This window comes from Grammomys surdaster, unplaced genomic scaffold, assembly GCF_004785775.1.
Source record: "Grammomys surdaster isolate TR1022 unplaced genomic scaffold, NIH_TR_1.0 211, whole genome shotgun sequence".
In the NCBI taxonomy this organism is placed as follows: Eukaryota; Metazoa; Chordata; class Mammalia; order Rodentia; family Muridae; genus Grammomys; species Grammomys surdaster.
The window spans coordinates 7,376,139-7,383,892 of NW_021604656.1; the positions used below are offsets into that span (position 1 = coordinate 7,376,139).

At 44.2% G+C, this 7,754-nt stretch overlaps 1 pseudogene; it reads right to left on the minus strand.

Moving 5' to 3' along the window:
• Positions 1–3,640: 3,640 nt before the first annotated feature.
• Positions 3,641–3,739, minus strand: LOC114624987 (annotated as a pseudogene).
• Positions 3,740–7,754: the final 4,015 nt, after the last annotated feature.

Below are 7,754 nucleotides of genomic sequence, written 5' to 3' on the forward strand. Positions count from 1 at the left end.
AAACAAAACAAAACAAAACAAAACAAAACAAAACAAAACAAAACAAAACAAAAGAAATTATAAGGTACTTGCATAATGCCCTACATCCTACTTAGAATTGATATTTTAACCACTTAAAAAGCATGCAGTAAAGAAGTAACTTATGGGGGTGCCACTTAAGTCTATAAAATGTTTCAAGCATGTGCTTTGGGGTGAGCGGGGACCCACAGAATAGATAGGTGTGTTGGTTTTCCTGAGTTCCGTTCTCTCCAAGACCTCTTTGGTCCTCTGCTTTTCTGGGCATATTTTCCTTTTTTTTTAAACCTGAAATCTGGGTCTCTGGCTATCACAACCTGCCACCGTGGGGTTTGGACCTGCCAGAGGAGCCGCTGTCATAAAAATGAAACAGTGGGGACCTTTTCCCATTCTTCCAGTCTGAGGACATTCTCCTCCCATTCTTGGCATCGAAGTCCAAGGCTCCATCTAACATCCTTGCTCACTCTCTGTTGATCTTCATATGCTCTGGAGGTGCCAGTCTGGGCTCGTGTTCCAGGTTTAGTGGGGGCAAAAATCTGCATGAAATCATAGGACATTCATTGCATCCAAAGTCCTGAGTTTTCTTGGATGGGGCAAAGAGCTACCACATTTTTCATGATAAAAATGAATTCATTACTTATCAAAGTAGTGACCAGAGATGATTAATGGTCTGCTTTTTTGGTAACTGCAATGAAGTTCAGAACAACTTTTATTTGTGAATCTCTTTAAAAACAAGAAGTTCATATAAGCAAATGCTAATATCACAAGAAAATCCTTGGAACAATCAATGGACACGTGGGAATGTTATGATATGATTTGCATTTAAATAGGCATTTAAAAATATTTTCTTCTAGACTGCGTTCTCCCTTGTAAAATTAAAAATTGATTTCTTCTTTTTATCCATCCTGGTGCCTACTAGGGTGGATGGGGAAGAGACGCAGCGCAGCTGGCTTCTTCTTTTCTCCAGTGTGGGAACAGCCTCGGCAGAGCAGGGCAGATGGGAACAAACTGTATTTCTAAAAGTGTGCTCCACAAAGGACTGACCAGTAACTTAACAAAGACTGACATCAGTGTGACATTCTCAAGAAACACACAAGGCCACACAGAAAAATCTCCCTACTTACAGACATCTTCTATCTTCCATTTCTGATTTCTCCTGGGGACCAAAATGACCCTCTCAAGAGACACTGGAAGGTCAAGAGCTTTCTCTTTCTCTCTGAGACAGGATCTCTCTATGTAATACCCACTATCTTAGAATTCTCTGTGTAGACAGAGAAGGCCTCCAGAGCGCTGGCATTATGGATATGTACCACCAAGTCTGGCTTTCCTTTCTTACTTTTAAAAATTTGGGACAGAATTCTCTAAAAGAACCTCCAGAAGTGTAGGCTTTCAAACTGGATTTGAAAATATTTTTTTTTAGATTGTTTATTTTCATGTGTATGAATGCTTTGTTCCTGGGTATATGTGTATATACATATCTATGTGTATGTATGTATGTTTGTACGTATGTATGTATATCATGGTGTGCCTGGTGCCACTGGAAGTCAGAAGAAGTCATGGGATCCCCTAGAACTGGAGTTACAGATGGTTGTGAGGCCATCATGTAGGTGCTGGGAACTGAACTCGGGTCTTCCACAAGAGCAACAAATGCTCTTAACTGCTGAGCTATCTCTCTCCAACCCATATGTGAATTTTGAAAATACTTTTTTGACAGCATATTTGCTTACAGTGCCCTGTAACCTGCTTTCTGCCACATCTCACCCCTTCCCGCTCCCAGCAATCCCCTTCTTCCCCACCCACCCTCCTGTCCCTCTTCCCCTCCCCCAGCCCAGCCTTGTATGGCAGTCACAGCTGCTGTGTTCTTGATAGTATCGATCAAGTCACACCCAGGCGACAGAGCCCACTGCACTCCTCCATATCCTTTGGTTCCCACAGCCTTTCCATCCCTCTTCTGCAACACTCTCTGGGTCTCAGAGAGAATGACGAAGATGTCCTGTTTGGGGCCGAGCATGCGGCAGTCACTTACTCTCAGTACTTTGGCCTGTAAGAGCTTCTCTGATTGAGGCTGAGAGCTATGGGTATGAGCACAAATAACAAGAAGACAGATTAACTACGTGTCTGCCTGGTATAACATAGGTAGTGGGTTCTCGAGGGCCTGTGACTCCCCTAGCTATAGGCTTTTGCTCAGTTCCACAGTACCAATCCTTTCCATGAAGCAGGCCTTAAATCCACGCTGGAAGTGGTTGGTTCTCCTGAGAACGTTTATGCCAGCATTGGACCAGTATGTATCCCGCCAGCGGTCACCACTGTGGGATGCTGAGTGTGTTCGCTCATGACTCAGAGCCCACAGAGCTCCTTCTAGCTGTGAAAGAGAACTAGCAGGGAAGACGCTTCCAGCTCAGTTCCAGTTTGGTTTCTGCATCCTGTTTCCAGAGAGTGGGGGTCAGAAGCAACAAGCTCTACTGTTTGCTTCTGCTGGACAGTGACGTGGACTCTGTTACATCAGGGAGTCTCTGCAGGCTCCTGGAACTTTAATTTTTTCAAACCCTATATTTGATGATTGTTTTTAAACACTTTAACCTGCCTTTTAGCCCACCACCCATCAGAGGTAGTGGGAAAGAAAGGATATGGGGGAAGTGGACCTGTTTAGAAAGGTTCTTTGGAGCAACTTCCATCTGTGTTGTATGGAAATCAGCAGTTCAGTTCACAGGTTAGCAGGCAGTGGCAGCTCAGTCCACTCACAAACACTTCACAGATACACCAGCAATCCAGCTTGGTAGCAACAATGGTGACACGATCTAGCAGACACAGCCAGGCCTCAGTTTCAGCTTGAATCAGCAGGAGGGACCAACAGGAACATCAGGAAAAGTTCTCTGCTGTGCTCTCTCAGGGAAGCAAAGATCAGTGAAGATGTGAAACCCACAAGTGTTGCTCAGCTAGCTGTACCAGCAAGCCAAGGTTGGTCTCCATCACTCTGTGGAGTTCTATTTATACACTCCAAACATCATGTGTCCACTGCTTGCGTTGCCTCAGCACGTGAGTCCTTGGAAGAGGCACAAACCGCAGCACACCACCAGAAGTTTTTTGGTGTGTTTCTCTCTATGGTGTTCTGACAAAGGTCAGCTATGAAATATAAGGCGAACCAATACATGCATGTCATTGGCAAAGAATCCTTCATCACATGTATTTTTACATGCTTGCTTTAGCAGAACGTCCTCTCTCCTGTGTCTGCTTCAGTGAAACGTTCCTTCACGAGTCTGCCTTAGCTTTTCACACCTGTGTCCACTTCCAGAAAACTCTCCTTTACATGTTCGCCCAGCCAAACACCATCCAATCGACTTTCCAAAGGACCCTTAAGTTTCTACTTCAGGCTCCTTCACCAACAGCTTATGGGAAGGTATCCCTCAGTCAGGATGAGAATTTTGTACTGAGAACCATTGACTTCTGGGAGCAGTGCTGACCACTCATGCAGAATATTTCCAAATATCTCCTCTTAAAAAAAAATTAAGGTTAGCTTATAATGGAGTGAATTTCTATGATATTATTTATTATTATTATTATTACATTTGGTTGAGCTTCCTTTAACCCTTTCCCCCCTAGTTTTATGGCCTTCTACTTTCATGGGAGAAAGCATGGACCACACAGGAGTTTGTGTGTCACCCTGGTGCATGGCCATGCTAATCTTTGATTTGTTCTAATTTTATTATTTCTGCTGCAGAAGCAGACATGAAAATGGGATTTTGTATGAGATTTGGGCACCGGAGAAGGCAGCCACTGTACTTGGAATTTACTGAAGTCTTTTCTTCAGCTCTCTCTTCAGGTAGGTAAATTGTTTATGGCAAGAAATACTAGAGCTGACTGGAGTCCATGGTCTCCTGCCTTCCTTTCCATTTGGTTTGGTCACGTACTTGAGAGTTGCTTATAGCCTTTGAGACTGGGGCTTGGCTGATACTGCCTTGGCTGGCTTGGAATTTGCTATAGACCAGGCTGTCCTCAAACCCATAGTGATCTGCCTGCCTCTGCCTCCTGATTACAGGGATTAAAGGCAAGCACTACTGTGCCTAGCCTTATTTGGGTTTTATCTAAAACTGATATAATACTTGAAGTGGAAACTTAAAGGTCCTTTGGAAAGTAGGTTGGATGGTCTTTTGTTGGGACAAACAGGTGAAGGAATGTATGATTAAAGAGGATGCAGGTGAAAGGCTAAGGCAGACTTGTGAAGAAATGTTTCTCTGAAGCAGAAACAGGAGAGAGGATGTTCTGCTAAAGCAAGTACGTGAAAGGACACGTTGATGAAGGATTCTTTGCTCACGACATGGATGTAAGGATGTCTGCCTTACACTTCGTAGTTAAGCTGCATTTGTCCAGATGCCATAAAGAGAAACACACCAAAAACCTTCTGGTGGTGTGCTGTAGTTTGTTGCTGTTTTCAAGGTCTTGGGCTGATTGGTTGCATGTGCTGAGGCAAGGCACATGGAGGACACATGATGTTTGGAGGGTATAAATAGGACTTGACTGAGTGACGGAGACCAACCTTGGCTTGCTGGTACAGCTAGCTGTGCGACACTTGGCGGATCTTGTGTCTTCACTGATCTTTGCTTCCCTAAGAGAGAACTTAGGAGAACACAGCTGAGAACTTCTGGTGTTCCTGTTGGTCCCTCCTGCTGACTTGAGCTGAAACTGAGGCCTGGCTGTCTCTGCTAGGTGGTGTCACTGCTGTTGACACCTCTACCTAACTAGACTGCTGGTGTACCCATGAGGTGTTTTCGAGTGGATCGAGCTGCCCCTGCCTGCTAACCTGTGAACTGAACTGCTGATTTCCATACAACACAGACAGGAGTTGCTCCAAAGAACCTTTCTAAACAGGTTCACTTCTCCCTTATCCTTTCTTTCCCACTACCTCTGGTGGGTGGTGGGTTACAAGGAAGGTTAAAGCACTTAAGAACCATCATCAAAAATAAGATTTAAAAAAATTAAAGTTACAAATACTACTTCTTTTATTAAAATATATATACATATACATACACACACACATCCTATGATGGAATACTACTACTTCTAGTACTAGAATATATAGTTCTCTTTGTCTTTTTTTTTTTTTTTTCAGAGCTAAGGACCAAACTCAGGGCCTTGCACTTGCTAGGCAAGCACTCTACCACTGAGCTAAATCCCCAACCCCAGAATATATACTTCTATACATTCTAGTATTAGAATACTACTTCCAGTATGGCACATAAAACTTCCTATCTACCTTCCTCAGTTCCCTTCCTGATCAGCTAGGATGAGGTGACTCCCTGGGTAACCATGGAAACTGCTTGTTGCTAATGGCAGTGCCTCCTCCATCGCTTTCCCTTCCCTGAAGGACCGTGAGGCCAGCTTGCTCACATGCTGTTTCTGGAGCAAGAAATGAACTCCTGCTGGGCCTGTTACACACTTTTCATACATTCGTGGGTCGTTTAGATCTTTCCTATTCTGTACAAGTACTTACTTGAATATTAATGTTCCCACACTGTATGTGATTTCTTGGCTTCTTATATTTGAAACATTTAAGATGGTGTCTTTGGTTATTTTATGAAGCCAGTCTGCCAATCTTTAATCCTCATTTTTAGCCTAAGATAAACCTTCCCCACTACCGGCTTGCAGATGTATCCTCAGTCTCTACAACATAAATACATGTGGATGAGGCACAGACGGTCTTGGTCCAGCGAGCACTTCCTCCTCGACACCCAGTCAGACTTGAAACCCAATGCCCTGTGGTTGGGTGTGGTCAGGCTATTAACTGAGTTCTCTCACTGGAGAGTAAGGCGAAGAGAAAGGCAGTCTCCTGGGGCTTGCCTGGGTGATTCTTTTACCCCTCTCTGCTAGTTGGCAGGGACGCTGGAGAGTCATCTGCTGAAGATGGAGGGACCTCAGTATGGAAATAACAGTAGCAGACATGTGTACCATACACGTGGTGGCAGTGGTGGAGGTGAAAGTCTGCTGTTAGTGCAACCGTATGAGTGGAAACCATTGTGATGGTCAGAACACCTTATTTTATCACTAGACACAGAGGATGGATGGCAGAAGCTCCGGTTGAAGAAGATGGAGGAAAGCCATCTTAACCAGCTCAACAGCGTTCAGCCTTGACAAAGGCTCTGTGAGTGAGTGTTATTAAGCAGTGCTCACCATCCTGTGAACGAGAGTAAGCACTAATGGCCTGGGAACAAAGAGGCAAATTACTGACATCTACTAAAATGCTTCTCCACTTATCTTCAATTATTCAGACCCAACCCAATTTCCTTCTAAATTAAATGCTGCAGCTTGAGTTAACTTATGTGACTGAACATTTAAAAACAGATGCCTTCTGTACCTGCACATGACTCTGCTGAGAGAGAACAGGCAGGTTTACTCCACATCCTCTCTAAGGTATAACCCTTTCCTAGACGTGCTAAGATGGCGTGATCTGGAAGGTGCAGAGTCTGGGTTTGTCCCCGGTGCTAAGACTTAAGAAATCTCCAAACTACTTCTTTCCATCTGCCCTCTACCCATCTGACTATTTCTGCCCTAAGCCCGGGGGCATCTGCCTAAAGCCCTGGGCATCTGAACACAGACAAAGCGAAGACCTAAAGCCAATCAAAGTCTGATAGGACAGGAGTAACAGTATCTTAAAGGGAGTAACTATGTATCGGGTTTTCATTGACAATTACCACAGAGTTGTCTCCACAGCTGGATCTCAAGGCCTTCTGGGGTCGGGATGATCCATGGGCCTTTTTTCTCGAGGGGCTGTAGGAGCGTCACTATGGCTCCACATCCAGGAGCCAGGTACACAGGAAGTACAGTGAATAGTTTGGTGTTCCTGTAAATCCATAGTGGGCTTCTGTGGACTTCCAGGCACCATTGGACTGCGCGCCATCTTGCCTTCCTCTCCTGTTCTCTACTTCCCGTTGTTCCTTTTCTTTTTCTCTGTAATTTGGGCTCTCCTTGTCTCTTCATTTTCCTTTGTAACATTTACTCTCCCTCTGAGTTGTGTATCACCTTACTCTGGAAACATTACATTTAATAGAATCAGAGCTATCCCCTTTAATAGCTGTCCAGTGGGAACAATCACCTTAATGAAATTACGGATGTTTCAGGTGGCATGGCTTCCTCTTCATTGTCTCATTTGAAGGGACAGCATGCTCGTTTTAGTCTTCGAAGGTTTTCACAACCCTTTCGTGCAGCCATTTCCCTGTCCTCTATGGAAGACACAGGCAGCAAATGAATAATTGCAAATCATTTGGCATTATAACTCACACTGTAACGTATTTTATTCACTGCTCTTAGTTTGCACTTGTATTTTATTTCCCTTGAGTGCACAACAAACTACTTTTAGGACATCTAGAAACAGCTGGGACAAAGTCAAAGGGAAATGAGGGCTCTTTCCAGAGAAGCAACGAAGTAGCAAACTCAGCACACAGTCGATCAACACAGACCTCCATCTTCCTGTAGCGCAAAGAGAAATTTGAGGGTGTGGGCATAAGTGTTTGAACTTGCAACTGTGTACTCAGGAGCCAGGGCACAAGATTGCCATAAACTCAGACTCAGCCTGATCAGTCAAGTCTACTGTGGCAAAGACAGGTGGATCTCTGTGAGTTTGAGGCCAGCCTGGTCTACAGAGCAAGTTCCAGGACAGCCAGGGCCACACAAAGAAACCCTGTCTCAAAAATTAAACTAAACTAAACTAAACTAAACTAAACTAAACTAAACTAAACTAAACTAAA